Here is a 17515-nt window from a genome sequence, read left to right as displayed (position 1 = left end):
ACACTAAAAGGTATGTTGCTGGCAAAATCACGTGGACTTTTTGTTTTTCTCCCAAGAGCCATAAGAATGTGATTTAAGGGGCTTCCCTGGTGGCACAGTGGATAAGAATCTGCCTGCCAATGCAGGGGACACGGGTTCAATCCCTAGTCCGGGAAGATCCCACATGCCACGGAGCAAGCCCATGTGCCAGAACTACTGAGTTTGCACTCTAGAGCCCGCGAGCCACAACTACTGAAGCTCATGTGCCTAGAGCCCATGCTCTGCAACAAGAGAAGCCACTGCAATGAGAAGGTTGTGCACCTCAACGAAGAGTAGCCCCTGCTCGCCGCAACTAGAGAAAGCCCGTGTGCAGCAACAAAGACCCAACGCAGCCAAAAACTAAACAACAACAACAAAAAGAATATGATTTAAAAGCCACCAATTTGTTTAAGGCAATTATAGCAATGACTAAATTACCATTTTCTTTTATTTCACAAAAGAAGGGAATTTTGGTGGACTTATTGGGGAAAAAATGAGAGATATTTTTGAATTATGTTTCAAACTCTTCCAATTATTTTTATGTGAATTGAAATGTCACTGATTCATCAGTTAGTCTTCTTCTCCCCTTGACCTCCTGAATTGATTCTGTGTCTTCCCACTATTGAAAGGTTCTGAGTGGCTTTTAATGCCTATTCCTGGCGTAGGGCAAGCAGCAAGTTTTTGTGATGAATATATCAGCTTTGGAGTCAGAAAGCCCAAGTTCAATTCTCAGCTCCACTGTTTGCCAACTGGGTGACACTGGGCAAGGTATTTAAACACCGTACTTCCATTTCATCATGTGGTTGTTATAAGGTTTAAGTGAGATAATGCATGTGCAGTACTTAGCAGATTTCTGCTATAATATATACATACTAGCATATAATACACATGCAGTGAATTTTAATTATGTCATTATTATATTAATTTTGTAGCTTAAATAATCTGACAACACTGCTAAGCCAATATTTCCCTTTTTTATTAAAACCAAACATCGTAGCAGAATTTAGCTCTCCTTCCTTTCTCTGAGCTTGCTGTTCATCTTCTTGAAAAGTGGATTATACTAATAAAGTATCCAAAAACCAGAGAACAGGTGAGAAATGAAAATAATAAGGTCATCATAAACTGGAAATTTGATTTGTAGGTGGCAAGTTAAATAAAACCAGCCACCAGTCATCTGTAGTTGAGAAGAATTAAAATGTGTCTATCAGTAGTTTAGTTGCTGGCTCATCTAGCTTTTAGACAAGAATCAATTAGTCTGTAATAAACTACTTATCATGAACAGAAGCAGAATCTATGATTACTCTAACTTGATGTTTAATTTCTTATATGCTGAATTTTAAACATGTAAATGAATTATTTCCCTTTCTAAGTCACATGACATGGAAGCAAAGTGAATAGACAAAATGGTATCAGATGGAGACAAAAGGTGAACTTAAGGACTTAAATAGTTAGCTCTTAAGAACGCGGCTTAGGTTTGGGCTAATAGTGGAATTCTTAAAGCTGCACCCCAGAATTAGACAAGTGTGAACACCCAGGCATTGGAAGCACTAGAAAAGAGCTTCAGGGGCAGAGATTACCACTAGAAAACTTGTAGCATGAATGAGAATAGAATGCATGGTCACGGTAGGCAGGCAGCTTCCAAAGACAAAGAAAGGAGAGAACAGCTGAGATGCTTATGTCTAGTAGCTGCTCTGGCCAACTTCAGACTGGAACACATGCTCTATGGAGGTGGGCAGGTCTGAAAAGAGAGAAGCGGGGAGAGTAAAGTCAAGCCAAGCGTTCCCAGTTTCTTATCCCCCAAATCACCAATCAGATGAAAAGGAGTGACTGAGACAGGAGTGTTACTCCGATCGATGGTCCTCCATGTTGGTGGATAATGAATATGTTAGTTTGTGAGGGCTGCTGTAACAAAACACCACAGACTGGGTGGCTTAAGCAACAGAAATTTATTTTCTCACAGTTCTGGAGCTAGAAGTCCAAGATCAAAGTGTAGGCAGGTTTGGTTTCTTCTGAGACCTCTCTCTTTGGCTTGCAGATGTCCCCCTTCTCACTGGCTCTTCACTTGGGCTTTCCTCTGTGTGCTTGTATCATTGATGTCTCTTTATGTGTCCAAATTCCCTGTTACTGTAAGGCCATCAGTCAGATTGGATTAGGACCCACTCTAATGGCCTCATTTTAATTAATTATCTCTTTAACGGCCCTATCTCCAAATACAGTAACGTGCTGAGATACTGGGGGTCAGGACTGCAACATGAATGATTTGGAGGGGACACAGTTCAGTCCATAACAATCAATGTGCCCGTAACAGCATAGTAATAACTAGAGACTGTGCATCACGATGAATATTTCTGTAATTTACTCTTTCCTTTGTGTCTTAGGTAGCTTTTTTGGGAGCTAAGCTGCCTTCACTATGAGGCACAATGAGAGGCAAACCTGCAGCCAGTAGCTTATAGTATCAGTGATCTACAGAAACAAAATGAGAAATTGCCAAGTCTATCTTAAAAAGACCATTTAGGGGCTTCCCTCGTGGTGCAGTGGTTGAGAGTCCGCCTGCCGATGCAGGGGACATGGGTTCGTACCCCGGTCCGGGAAGATGCCACATGCCGCGGAGCGGCTGGGCCCGTGAGCCGTGGCCGCTGAGCCTGCGTGTCCGGATCCTGTGCTCCGCAATGGGAGAGGCCACAGCAGTGAGAGGCCCGCGTACAGAAAAAAAAAAAAAAAAAAAAAAAAAAAAAGACCATTTACTGCCTGGTTTCTTAAAGGACATATTAAATTCCAGCAAGTTCAAAATGTTCCAAAGTGGCTAATCATTTCGGAAGTGCCAATAAACATGAAAGCATAATTTATCTTTTGAAAAACGAAGGATTATGTTTTACCAGATTTATTCTGTTATATTTCTATGTGACATGGGGTTCTAAAATCACATTAAAACAATTTCCTCCTGGAGAACAGTTTGTTTTAATAAAGCTAAACACAGAGAGTAAGAATAATGATAAAACCTGTTATCTTTGGAACAAATAACTATAAATGAAATGAAATTAAGTGAAACCATAAAGAAAATTCATTTGTTCTTTCGTAGCACCTTTCCACGGAGACATTAAGAACTTTACAAATGCTCATTAGGTAGGTTATCTAGTACACTGCACCTTGGAAATTACCTTTGTATTCAAATTGAAATTTTTCAGATCTTGCAACCTGACTATGGAACAAAGAGAAAAACAGAAGTTTCTTCAGAAATTCCCAGATCCACATCTAGGTGCCTATGTTCTGCTCATCCTCTGAGTATGCCACATAAATGGGAAAGATTTAGGACCAGGCCTTCCCCCAAACTTCTGGATTTCATGTTAATCCATAGGTAGATAATGGAAAAAATGGATTTAGGGGAACAAAAAAAAACTCAGCCCCAATTTTTTCATTGTGTTTAAATTACTAATATCAATATCAAGAATTAAAATTACTTGAATCCTATACCAGACATAAAACATTTTAAAGTTCACGATTTCAAGCCTTTCTTGAACACAATGACCATGGCATTCTGCTAAGGGCTGTGGAAATACCAACACATGGAATGAAACATGGTGTCTAGTCCAAGGGTGCTCACAGTCTAACTGGGAAATTAGACACTAACAACTGTCATGTATAACCATATGTTATACACAGTATTATATATAATAACTGTAGTACTTGTTTATAAAGTCTAGGTTACTTAATGAATAGAAACAGAGGAAGCAAAGACTCACTAAGTTTAGAGAATCTAAGAAAGCTTCTCATAGGAGAAGACATTTAAACTGGGTCTTGAAGGATGTGAAGGATTTTGTAGGAAAATGTTTCCCAAAGATTAAGGCAGAACATAAGAGAACAAAAGAGAAAAATACAGATGAGACATAGTGAGTGGAACACTTGGTGTGAAAAACAGTTGTGAAAATCAGATAATGTAGGACCTTGACTAAGATTTTGAGAAATGGGAGAAATAAAATGATTTGTTCTCCTGGAAGACAGTTCTGGAAGCATGTGAGGGTAGTATGCACATAGGAAAGCAGGCAGGTGGACAACATTTCCTATGAGAGTTTACTAGCCAGATTTTCAAGGGCAGCCTGAACATGATGTCCCTTCCTAAGTTAACTTATTGCTCTAAATAGCTAAGAGCTTTGAAGGTGTGGTCACTTTAATGTAATGTTCTCACATAGTCTATCAGTCTGTCACCTCCCCCATGAGGAGCATAATGTAACCTTTTATAAAGAGAGAAATTCTAGTTTGTCTAAACAACACAAAATCTAAATTCTTTCCAGAGCACCCCTTTATTGAACACTTTACACGTTTTTACCTTAAGTTTATGGCTCTCGGTTTAGCTACATCTTCCCATTTTTTTTCCCCAGACTGTGAACAAGATCCTACTCAAAAATCAGGTAGTCAATGATAAGTATGCCTTGTTGCCTCCACTTTACAAAATCTCTCTCTCTCTTACCTCTGCTATTATTAACATCTCTTATTTCATTGTGCCGTTCATTATATCTTCAACCCATATGCCATTAAAAGTGCAGCCAAAGGTTGGCTGGAAGCCCATTCTCAGATGTTTTAGAGAACTCAGCAGTGATCTCAATCAGGTTGGGCAGCATCACAGTGGGTTTCTCCCCACTTCTTGGCTAGTGAACCTGGGCCGAGATTTTAGCTTCACACTAAGGGTTTTATTCTTTTGAACAAATTCATGATGTCTGTTGATTAACGTTGCTGAAATAAATTACATTGAAGTACAGGACTTTTTACATGTGTTGCCAAATTGTTCTTAGTTTTCAATTGGTCTTCACTCAATGATAACTTTAAAATGTGGACCTCTGAGTGTATTGTCTCTAGCACAACCAAATGCCTAATTGACACCTCCATTTAGATATATCACTGGTACCTGAAATCTAGCCTGTGTGCAAACACACCTCTGGGGACTGCCTCCCACAGCTGTCTTCCCCATGTCATTCAATGGGGCCACTATTCACCCAGTTGACCAGGCTTTACACTTAAGTAATGTCCAGGCCCCTTTCTTTTTTCTCATTCTTTAAATGCAATCTGTCACCAAGTCTTGTTAGTGGTACTCTCAAAATATATCCCAAATCTAAGTAAGCTCTTCCTACCAGCTTCACTGCTACTTGCCAAGTAAAAATGGCCTGAATTGCTGCATAATTCTTTTAACTAATGTCCCTGCTTTTGCCCTTGTTCCCTACATTCCATTCTCAATATACCAGAAGGGAATAAAGCTTCTGAACATGTAAGTCATATCACATAACTCCTTTGCCCCAAATTCTCCAATACTTTCCTACGACAGTCACAAAAATACCTTACGCCTGTTCACAGCTCACAGCTGAAGCCCATTACCCTTTCAACCACATCTGGGCAAACTGCTTAGAAGGCCTAGAAGGCTGCACCCTCCTTTGGTGCAGGTAGGCCTCAGCCCCACCACTAACCACAGTGAAAGCCTAAGCCAGTCTCCTTTCTTGCACTGTCGTTTTTGTTAACCAGCTCAGGCCGCTCACCCTGTTCTTCCAAAAAGTCTGATTATATAAGGAATAAGCCTTTTCATACTCTCTTGGGGTGTGTGCGTGTGTATGTGTGTGTGGTTATTGGTCTTGACATCCAGAACACATTTTCAGGGGGGTCCATCCTTGCTGTGCTACTAGCTAGCTAGCTATCTGTCTTCTATCAATCATCTATCTATCTTCTCTCCTCACCAACTTGGAGTTTTCATACTTGCCTCATGTATGTACTCTTGGTGGTGTGTAAACCTTTTGCTCCAATTTATTCACATTTAAAAATTCTATACGAGGACTCCCTTAATCTCTGCATATAGGCTTTGAGTTTGGGCCTTTATTCCTTCTCCTAAAAACTTTTTTTTTTTTTTTTTTTTTTTATGGTACGTGGGCCTCTCACTGTTGTGGTCTCTCCCGTTGCGGAGTGCAGGCTCCGGACGTGCAGGCTCAGCGGCCATGGCTCACGGGCCCAGCCACTCCGTGGCATGTGGGATCCTCCCGGACCGGGGCACGAACCCGTGTCCCCTGCATCGGCAGGCAGACTCTCAACCACTGCGCCACCAGGGAAGCCCCTAAAAACTTTCTTTGTATCATTTATTACCACGTGTTATCCCTGATGACGACTCTCTCCTTGACCAAACTCTAGATAGGCACCTCTGAGCCTGACTAGGCCCCATCCTTGGCATGTCTTCAAGAACCAGTTTTAGGGGCTTCCCTGGTGGTGCAGTGGTTGAGAGTCCGCCTGCCGATGCAGGAGACACGGGTTCGTGCCCCGGTCCGGGAAGATCCCACATGCCGCGGAGCGGCTGGGCCCGTGAGCCATGGCCGCTGAGCCTGCGCGTGCTGAGCCTGTGCTCCGCGGCGGGAGAGGCCACAGCTGTGAGAGGCCCGGGTACCGCAAAAAAGAACCAGTTTTAGTAAAAATCCTGTCCAATCAGTTTAGCCAGAATCCCCCCTTACCCCTGATGTGTCTCCTTAGTAGTTTTCTATCTACAGACCCTTACCCTGCTCCTTGGCTATAAGTTCCCCTTTTTCTTTGCTGTATTTGGAGTTGAGCCTAATCTCTCCATACTGCAAAACCCCACTGCAATAGTCCCTATAACTATCAAGACAGTTCTGAATAAAATCTGCCTTTCCATTTTAACAAGTGTCAGAATAAATATTTCTTTAGCACCACTCTTGGATATTTTCAGAAGAGAGAGAGCCTTCTCTCTTATTTATCAACCTGCTTATCATTAAGAACAATTCATCTGCTCTAATGGGAATTTAACCTTCTTCTATTTATCTCTGTCAAATTTTCTGGATTTTGAGAAATTAATTTTAAGTAATGTCATATTATGGTCAGAAAACACAACGTCTCTCACTTTATTACAATCTCTATTTATACAAACTCTATCAATTTTCTTGGTGATCACTTCACACTTTTGATAATACTGACCAACCTATGAGCACAGATATTGACATCCAGAGTCCCTAATCGTATTCACATACAAGTAATACTTTACTGTGTGGTTTCTCTGATTGTTTTGTTTATTTTTAAACCTAGACACCTAGATGAATTTACTCCACATTTCCATGCTTTAAGTTGCACACAGAGCAAGTGCTACATTCCCTGGGCAACTTCTCTCTTTTGCATTTATAAGGAGCATATATTCCCAAGTCTTGTCCTCATCCTTTCTTAATAATAGCTGTAGTTTTCATCTTGACATTTTGTGTTTTTCTACAACAAACATATAAAATATTCCCCCCTCTTGGTTTGGTGATCAGCACTTGCCTATCAGTCATGGCACATTTGCTATCACATGCCTTCCTTTTCTCCCCGGTTAACCTGCCTACACTCTGTGACCAATGCTTCAGAATTCACTCAGAACAGTTTTCCAGCTGCCCATTTCAATATATTTAAATGATCTCAAGAGATAACATCTATTTGCTATTCAGTATCATTGTCAAGAACCCTTAACATAGTCTCTTATCAAAACATTTTTCTCTTTTTTTCTTCCATCTTTTGTAGTTAGGGACTGAAATCTAAGAGGGGTCTGTCTGCTGGGCTGCTCAGTCCAGGCTTTACGACTGAGCCTGGATCAGAATCCTGGAACCAGTCTTCTGCTTCATTGGTCTCGAAGCACCATTTTATTGATGGTCTCAGAATTGAGAAAGCTAAAACTTCCCCTAACTGAGCTCACAAGCAATTGAGACATAAAATAGAACGTTCATCTATTAATAGATAAAACATGATAAAGCTAACCAAAGATTGGAATATTTATACTGTTTGATTTGCACATTCTTTTCCTCTGAGAACAGCTGTATGAGAAACTGTAGTGTTTTTATGTGAACTTGATATGACGGCAAGGCTGTCATAAAGGCTAGTATAATAGATCTACTATATTGTGATGAACCACCTCCACTGGTAAGGACAATCCTGCCAAGTAGAGACTCAGAGCTTCTCTTGGATGGTTTTCTTCTGTTCTAGTCTGCATGCAGACCGTTTTCTCTCCATTCACATATTCTTTCACGGGACAATAGCTTCAAAATAATAACTACCTTATATTAAGTGCCTGCAATGTTTCTAATGTTTTAAGATAATAATAATAATAATAATAATAATAATAATAATAATAATAATAAACACATTAAATACTATACTCCAGGCACTGTTCTAAATAACTTGTTTATCCTCATAGCAACCTTATGAAGTAGGGACTTATTACAGTCTCTATTTTTAAAAATATACATAATCTTTACAAAGGAGTGTATAAAATATGAATATTGATAAAACGAACACCTAAGTATCCACCACCCAGCTTAAGAAATAAAAAATGCATCTCCCTCCTTTCCTACGTTATCTCAATGGGCCAGTATCTTGAATGTGTTGTTAATAACTCCCTTTCTTCTCTCTTGGTTTATTGGTTTGTCTTTTATCTTATTGATTTGTAAGGCTTTTATTTCACTATATCCTGAATATCAATATTTTATGTTTCATATAAGATGCTGATAACTTCTCCCAGTTTATGGTTTTATTTTCACTCTCTTTACTGTATCTTTTGCAATTAATTTTAATGTAGTCCAATTTATCAATCTCTCTCTTTATAAGATAAAATTATTTTTTTCTTGTTGAAAAAATCCTTCCCAATCCTGAGGTTGTAATAATATTATTCAATGTCGCTTTCAAAGGATTTGATAGTTTTGTCTGTCACCCCCAGAAATGATTTTTTTGAATGTTGTGGCAGATAGGTAATTAGTTACATCTTACAGATAAAAAATCTGAGGCAAGGACATTGTCTTACTCAGGTTTACAGATGTTAAGTTGTAGAGCTAAGATTTGAATCCAGGCAGTCTGATTTTGGAGCCCACACACCTATACTGCCTTTGAGGGCATTATTAGAGAAATTATACAGATGTGGAAACTGAGGCTCAGCAAGGTTACGTGACTTGCCCAAGGCCACACAGTCAGTAAGAGCTACAGATAGTATGCAAATTTTAACACTGCTTAGATCAGAATTTGTATATTTTCCTTTATATGTCCTGTCTTCCTAGGACCACATGCTGGTCTGTGCATTCTATTACCACAAACTCTCTGCTCTCTGTTTTATTTTGGGAGTCATTTTCTTCTCTTCTGCAGAGAGCTGGTTTTACCTGTACTCTTTGTTCTTAACTTGTTTAACCCACAAAGTAAAAATTTATCTCCTGGTCTTGTATTAATCTTATCTCATCTTTTTCTGAATTTATTACATCACCTTATTTCTTAGTCTGAATTTATATGTAATTTTCACCTCTTAGAGCCCCATCTGCTGACCTTCTGATATTCTGCATTCAAATTCTATTTACAGCAGATCATTTTACTTTCAGCTTCATGTTACCTCTTTTTCAGTGATGGCAATTAACACATCAAGGATTTCTTTGATCTTGCTCCTTCCCCTCTCCTTGAGCTCACCTTTTACTGCTCCTTACATGTAATTTTGTTTCATTCTTTCCTTTGTTCATTCAACCAGCACTCACTCAATTCTACTTCCTATGTTTAAGGCACTGTTCTAGATGCTGAATGAAAAAAATGTTCTCGCCCTCATGATGCTTGCATTCTAGTGGGAAGGCAGGTAATAAACAAGTAGACACATAACGTCAGATGATGTAAAGTGCTATGGGGAAAGGAAAGGAAAGGAAACGAGTGTGGTCAGCTGGAGTAGCTTTTCTTTTTTTTTTTTTTAATTAGTTGATTTATTGGATAGCTATGGGAAAAAAAACTAACAATTGGCAAGTATCCTGAGTCCTAGATTTGGTTAAGTACTTTATTTATTTATTTTAAGTTTTATTATTTTTAAAGTATTTTTATTCAATTTCACTTACACTTAACTACTTCTCTAGAAGTCAAGGATGATAGCTGACTTCTCCTTGCCATGCCTTTCAAGGGCAGAGATACAGGTAAACGTTTTGATAAAAGTGGGCTACTGTTTCTGAGTCTTAAAGATAAATGTTGGCTACTGTTTCTGACTCTTAAAGATGATATACAAATGCTCCTTTTTATGGTTACTTTGAGTTCAAAGGAAGCAGCAAGCTTGTCACTTCTGGATTTTTAGAAGGTCCTTAATTCAGCCTAAATTATCTCAAAGTACAGCCTTTATACAAACAAACTACTTTTTCTATTTTGCTGATACATCTTCCTCTGCTCAAAATGTCACTTGTTCTACTGTCACATAATGAAATTCTGCTCATCTTTCAAACTCCAAATTAGATATCACCACCTCATTCCCCACCAGGGATACTTCTCTGACCACCTGATGCAGAATCCAAGAGCACACCCAAGCATGTTGCATCACTCTTAGTTCATTATACCTAGTCTTGCAGTGCTTTAGTGTCAAACACATAGAGTCCGCTAGTATATTGCAAGTTCCTTAGGGAATAAAAACAAGACTAATTTTAGGGAATTTCAACTACAATAATATTTCTTATTTAGTACTGTATTTCTCCTACAGCCAGAATTTAATAGGCCTATTGTATAAATTTTTAGAAGTATTTATTGAACTGAATTGAATTGCATGATTAGTCAGACCGAATAGTCTTTTCTTCTTTCATGAAATCATTTAGGATCTGCTCTATGCCTTGAACTGTGTCATGAAGTAAAGATAATAACATGAATATAACATCGGTCTTGTCTTATAGACTGGTGAGGTAGACAGATGAGATGAAAACATGCAGTGCAGTGGAAATACAGAAACTGGTGAGCCAGCACAACTGCCTAGTTACCAGCTTTGACACTACCTATCTGTATGCCTTGGATATGTCTCCTAATCTATTGGTACCTAAACTTTTTCATTTGCAAAATGAGGGGAATAAATTCCCACCTTTCAGAGAGACTTTTAGGTGTACAGATAATGCCCAGAGCATAGTTATCAATAAGTGGGAGACATTATTATCACTGTAGTATGACCTTGCGTATCAGCTAATGTGAGAGCAGCCAGGATTGTTAAACCAATTCAGCCTGGAGGATTAATCCAGATGACTAAATCAATACAGTGGTATGTCCACTCAAACCAGACTTGTTCTTGGGGGCACAACACTGCTTATAGAAATGACCACTGTCAAGATCACCTCAACTTTCATGTGTAAGAGAACGTGAAAGTAGAGGGACTTTCATGGTGGTGCAGTGGTTAAGAATCCGCCTGCCAGCGCAGGCGACACAGGTTCCAGCCCTGGTCCGGGAAGATCCCACATGCTGCAGAGCAACTAAACCCGTGCACCACAGCTACTGAGCCTGAGCTCTAGAGCCCGTGAGCCACAACTACTGAGCCTGTGTGCCACAACTACTGAGCCTATGTGCCACAGCTACTGAGCCTGCGCTCTAGAGCCCATGCACCACAACTACTGGGCCTGTGTGCCACAACTACGGAAGCCGTGTGCCTAGAACCCGTGCTCTGCAACAAGAGAAGCCACTGCAATGAGAAGCCCATGCACCACAACGAAGAGTAGCCCCCGCTCACCACAGCTAGAGAAAGCCCGTGTGCAGCATTGAAGACCCAATGCAGCCAAAATTTAAAATATAAATAAATAAATATATAAATAAATTTATTTAAAAAAAGAGAATGGGAAAGTAGGTAACATTTATTGAATGATTGTTATTTTGTTACATTCTTATTAGGTGTTTCATATACATTATTTCATTCAATCTTTACAATAGCCACACTGGTACGTGGTCATTATTGTTCCCTTAGTATACACATAGAAACTGAGATTTGGAGAAGTTAAATATATGCATTTCTAATATTGTAGTCCAAAACAGCCAATTAAACTTCAAAAATGTGTGTGTGTATGTGTATAATATATAAAGACACCATAGTCATTTCACTAGGAGGCATGTTATTAAATAGCGACTTTGAATATCTGCCCTCTTTAACTGCAATTCAGGTGTGTTTATAGAACAATGTCATCCCTTTGCCGAATCAAATGACACATAACGTACTGTCTAGCATAACAACTAAAACCTAAGGTGTCCTTTGAAAATTTCCAGTCTACTTTTCAGAATGTAGTAGGCATAGGATTACTGGCAAATAGGAGTAATCTTTGCCCACTCATATAAGCAGACAGCTACTGTACCTCCCAGGTAGTAGAATAGCAGAATATGATTTCTAGATGAAATCATCTGTTTGTTGGGGTCATCATTGTTATTATATAATCTAGGCTGAGTTGATACAAAGAGCATAATTAAACATTGTTACGAATTTTTTCTGTGCCTCCAGTGGCACACCAGCAGCTATTCCCTTTGCTTTTTTTTCTTTGAATTACTAGAACATTGTTGGCTGTACTTTGTATTTCATATACCCTGGAATGTAGTCAAGCTCTTGATATTGTAATCCTTTAACTGAGAAAATATTTAGAATTGCTTTTATGAAAGAATATTGCTGTATATTCAAGGCTGAAGTATTAGTGCTCTTCTGCTCTGCCTCTACGATTTTTTAAAAATGTAGATTCATATATATGTATAATATACATATGTATTTATATGTTGTATAGATAAATAAATGTTTGAAGTGCATGTGAGTGTACCCATCGACAATATTCTTTTTAATAAAACAAACAACAAGATAATAAATAATGAGTAGGATTTTTTAAAATTGAGCACAGTGATAAATGTGCCCAGGTCTGCAAATGTGAAGAGAGTTCAGCTAGCATTTTTAATACCAAAGATAAAAATGACATGTCAAAGGAATATATTTTTCTGTGATAAAAGGTAGATGACTATTCCAAGTCGGGATCTGTCATAACAGAAGTGGCCTCACAATATGGCATCCTTAGCCCTTGGCAACAAGGACAGTGAGGACAATTAAAGGAGACAGGGCCTGGCTCTGTGAAACTGGCTCTGTCGGCGTGCAAGCCTGGCATGGTTTGGACAGACCTCACCGCTCTGTGCCTGGGGAAGGAAGAGGAATGTCCAACCTGGACTGTGAGGCAGGGCAATGGTCTGTGAACAGTGCTGGTGGTGGGCAACTAATATCATTCAGCGGATGGTGTTCTCAGGTTGATGCAGTGAATCTCATAGTCTTAGACAGGAAGTCAAAGTGCCACTAAGGAGAGGAGAACAATAGGCTGGTAAGAGCTAGACAGTTTCAGAGAAGTTCAGGTTACCAGGCAAATGGGGTGGGCAAAGAAACCAACGTACCTGCCTTGTCTTCTGGAAATAAAAGTATTAACGTGGTATAGAGGTTGTGGAGCAGAGAATCCTGTGACTCAGAAGCTTCTTGGACTCAACCAAGAGCTTACCCATGGCACACTAGACACTGGGCCCATTGGCTGCATAATGCAGTCCAAAGCCCCTCACATGATAGTAAGAGACCTTCTTATGGAGCCTCTGACTTTGCCATAATTGGCTTGGGAGGGTGGTAGGCAGAGAGGAGCTTGGAAAGGTAAAGTTGGCTGAAATTAGGTTGACCTGAAACTGCAGTCTGTTATTGACCTACCAGATAATACTTGAGAGGCAGGAAAAGGAATGACCGTTGTTCTGCTTTAAGATGAAAGGTATGCCCTTTGCAGCTCATATTTTGAAATTCTTTATTAGGGATTTTCCAATTTGAAAAACAAAATCTTCCTATCCAAATGTCCAACTCAGCATTTTTGGGGACCCATAATTATCTGAAAAAAGAATAACGGAATGAATGCAAGAAACAAGATGCCTTAGATTAAAGAACAAAGGCAAAGATAATCCTCATTTCTGTGATGTTTTTCACATAACTGAATGTCCCCAAATGCTTCACAAAGCATTTAATTACATGCTAGCAGCGGAGGAAATGCTGGCATTGCTGTGTGCCAGCTTCAGCCCACGTAAAGTGGGGAATGTCAAGTTAACTCCCTAACTGCAAGGAATTTGCAGAAAGCTCGCTCCCAGTTTTTTCTCTTGGAAAGCACAGTTTCTCATTTCTTATCACTTACACATTTCCTGGGGAATGAAGTGGCCTAAATACACTACATCCTAGCAGGCAGTCACAGGATGGTAGTCAAGATAAGATGATAAAAATGGGTGCTATCTGCAACCTAAGAGTCCACAAAAAAGACCTGAACATCTAGGAGTATGTAAGAATGGTGGGCAGGAAAGCATTTGAGAACTTCAGCTGGAGAGAGACAGAATTGGCAAGGCCAGGGGTATATAAAACAGGCTGGGAACATTTTAGGTTTTGCTTTAAAGGTTGGCCTACATTTCAGCACACCCACTCTCTTTAGATCCATAGGTAACAAAGAGCTCCCACAAGCTCTTTGTGGGAGCCCTTAGTGCAAGGATGGCATGATTGACCAGACCCTGAAATAGTTCAACTGTGAACCTGGATGAGTCATGGCCTTGAAGCCTGAAACCCTAACACACACTGGAAGAACTGCTTATATTTTAGTAGAATGGGATCATGAATAAATGTATAGACACAGCAAAGACTCTAGACTAAATCTCTTCTATGAGGAAGAGACTGATATACCACTGACATGAGTTCAGGTTTTATTTTGTAGACAAAGGGCATCTGTTAAAAGATTTTAAGCAATGATAAGATAATTATTTATTCAATTTCTTAGAAAACATGTACTGAGAATCTTCTTGCGTGCCAGGCACTGGGGATGTATAAATGAAACAACCTTTGATCCGAAGGAGCGCACAGTTTACTAGAAGCAACTTCTTGTGTAAATAAGTAAGTACAGTTAGATATTGGTAGTGCTTTAGTATCATCATATTTTATGTTTATTTAAGGATAACAAAGAGATATGAGGAATTGGTCAATTTAACCTAAGTATTTAAGGTAAGAGGTTTAAGAAATACAAGCTAAAAGAAGAGGCGGATGAGCTGACTTTAGAAAGATCAGTGAGATCTCATCTGGTAAAGTAGCAGGAAAGGGGCATTTTGAGTACAGGCAGAAACATGGTCAGGGGCATGGAGACTTCAATCAGGCTGGCTTGTTTTGGAAACTGGAAGTAGTTGAGTATATCTGGAGTGCAGGGGTGAAGTGGTATAGTGGGAAGCAGCTAGAGGGGCAGATAATCATCTTAAAGTCCACACTATGGGGTTCTGAGTCTAACAGCAGTGTGAAGAACAAGTTAAGGTTGATATCAATGAGATAGTTAAGAGATCAGCATAACTGCCCCTTCAGAATAGGTAAGAAGAAAATATTTGCAAAAGACACATATGATAAAGGACTGTTATCCAAAACATATAAATAAATCTTAAAACTCAACAGTAAGAAAATGAATGATTAAAAATTAAGCAAAAGAGAGACCTCCCTGGTAGTACAGTGGTTAAGAATCTGCCTGCTAATGCAGGGGACATGGGTTTGAGCCATGGTCCAGGAAGATTCCACATGCCGCAGAGCAGCTAAGCCCGCATGCCACAACTACTGAGCCTGCACTCTAGAGCCTATGAGTCACAACTACTGAAGCCCGCGCACCTAGAGCCTTCTCAGCAAGAGAAGCCACCACAATGAGAAGCCCACGCACCGCAACAAGGAGTAGCCCCTGCTAGTTGCACTAGAGAAAGCCCGTGCACAGCAACGAAGACCCGATGCAGCCAAAAAAAAAAATTAAATAAAAAAAATAAAAATTAAGCAAAAGATCTTAAAAGACACCTCACCAAACAAGATATACAGATGAAAAATAAGCATATGAGAAGATGCTCAACTTCATATGTCATTAGGGAATTGCAAATTAAAAACAATAATGAGACACCACTACATATCTACTGGAATGGCAAAAATCCAAAACAGTTAAAACACCAAATGCTGGTGAAGCTTTGGAGCAACAGGAACCATTATTCATTGCTGGTGGAAATGGAAAATGGTGTAGTTACTTTGGAAGAAAGTATGGCAGTTTCTTACAAAACTAAACATACTCTCTCTAATAATCACAATCCTTGGTATAAACTCAAATGAGTTAAAAACTTATGTTCACACAAAAACCTGCACATGGTTGTTTACAGCAGCTTTATTTATAACTGCCCAAACTTGGAAGCGACCAAGATACCCTTCAATAGGCAAGTGGATAAATAAACTATGATATATCTTGCTGATGGATTCAGTGCTAAAAGAAAATGAGCTATCAAGCCATGAGAAGACATAGAGGGAACTTAAATGCATATTTCTAAGTGAAAGAAGCCAATCTGAAAAGACTATATTCTACATAATTCTAACTACATGACATTGGTAAGAAAGGGGGAATAAAAAGGGAGAGCACTGAGGATTTTTAGGGCAATTAAACTAATCTGTGTAATATTATAATGGTAGGTACATGTCCTTATACTTTTGTCCAAACCCATAGAATGTATTCATACAACACCAAGAATGAATCATAACATAAACTATGGACTTTGGGTGATAATGATGTGCCAGTGTAGGTTCTTCAGTGACCAATGCATCACTCTGGTGGGGAATGTCAATAATGGGGAAGTTATGCATGTGTCAGGGCAAGGCATATATTGGAAATCTCTGTACTTTCTGCTAATTTGTTCTGTGAACCTAAACTGCTTTTAAAAGTAAAGTCTACTTAAAAAAAGATAGTGCCTAAACAAAACAATAGCAATGTGGATGAAGAGGAATGGTCAGATGTCCAACAATTAATGCTAGAAATGTGATGTGGGGATGACAGTGAATTCTGGCCTGGATAACCAAGTAGTTGATGAGGTTGTGTATTACTTTAGACAATAGTATTTCTCCACATCATCACAGACTATTGAATCATTACTAATTTATAAATAGAAAATACTTTCAAGCATTTGTTGTTTTATAAAGTATTTTTTTAGATGCATCTCATTAAGCTTCACAACATCTAAGCATTTAACACATGGCTTGGCAATCAGCAATCACTTGTTGAATGAATGAGTGAACAAATGTACAATGATGTTGCATAGGGATTGAATTGTGTCTGTAACTTAAATCTTGAGTATTATGAAAATTTTTGAATCTTGAGTATTATGTAATCTTAAGTATTATGCCTGTAATTTGGATTCGATTCTGATTCAAAGTCTAGTGTTTACTGCACTGTACCACAATTGCCACTTTTTAGACAGAAGGAAAAATACAGAGATTAAGCCACAGTCATATACCCAGGATTGAACCCATCTTACCACTTGTACTCTGGGCCTCTACTTACAAAATGGTAATGATATCATTCTTATGAGGCTGTTTTATGTTTAAATGAAATGAGATGATGAAATCTCCCAACACATAGAAGATATTCGACACAAGTTAAAGGAATCTGCTTTGAACATATGTTGTGCTAATTTATAGCAATTCTTTACTTTTTTCATTCTTACCAGTTGCTACTGCTAATGTAGCAGATTACTGCTATAGAATCTGCTCATTACATTAACACTAGATATGATGTGGAAAGGCTCTCAAAAAAAAAAACTTCCCCCTTGTACTTCTTCTCAAGAAAGTCCAAACATTAACAAGTCATGTGTCACATAAATATGTCTCAGACTAAATTCTGTAATAGACAGTCATCTACTAACAGACAGACACACTGATGGC

Source organism: Mesoplodon mirus (assembly GCF_964341445.2).
Source record: "Mesoplodon mirus genome assembly, chromosome: 3".
NCBI lineage: Eukaryota > Metazoa > Chordata > Mammalia > Artiodactyla > Ziphiidae > Mesoplodon > Mesoplodon mirus.
The sequence above is the reverse complement of the archived record's forward strand: the minus strand, read 5'-3'. Positions refer to the sequence as shown.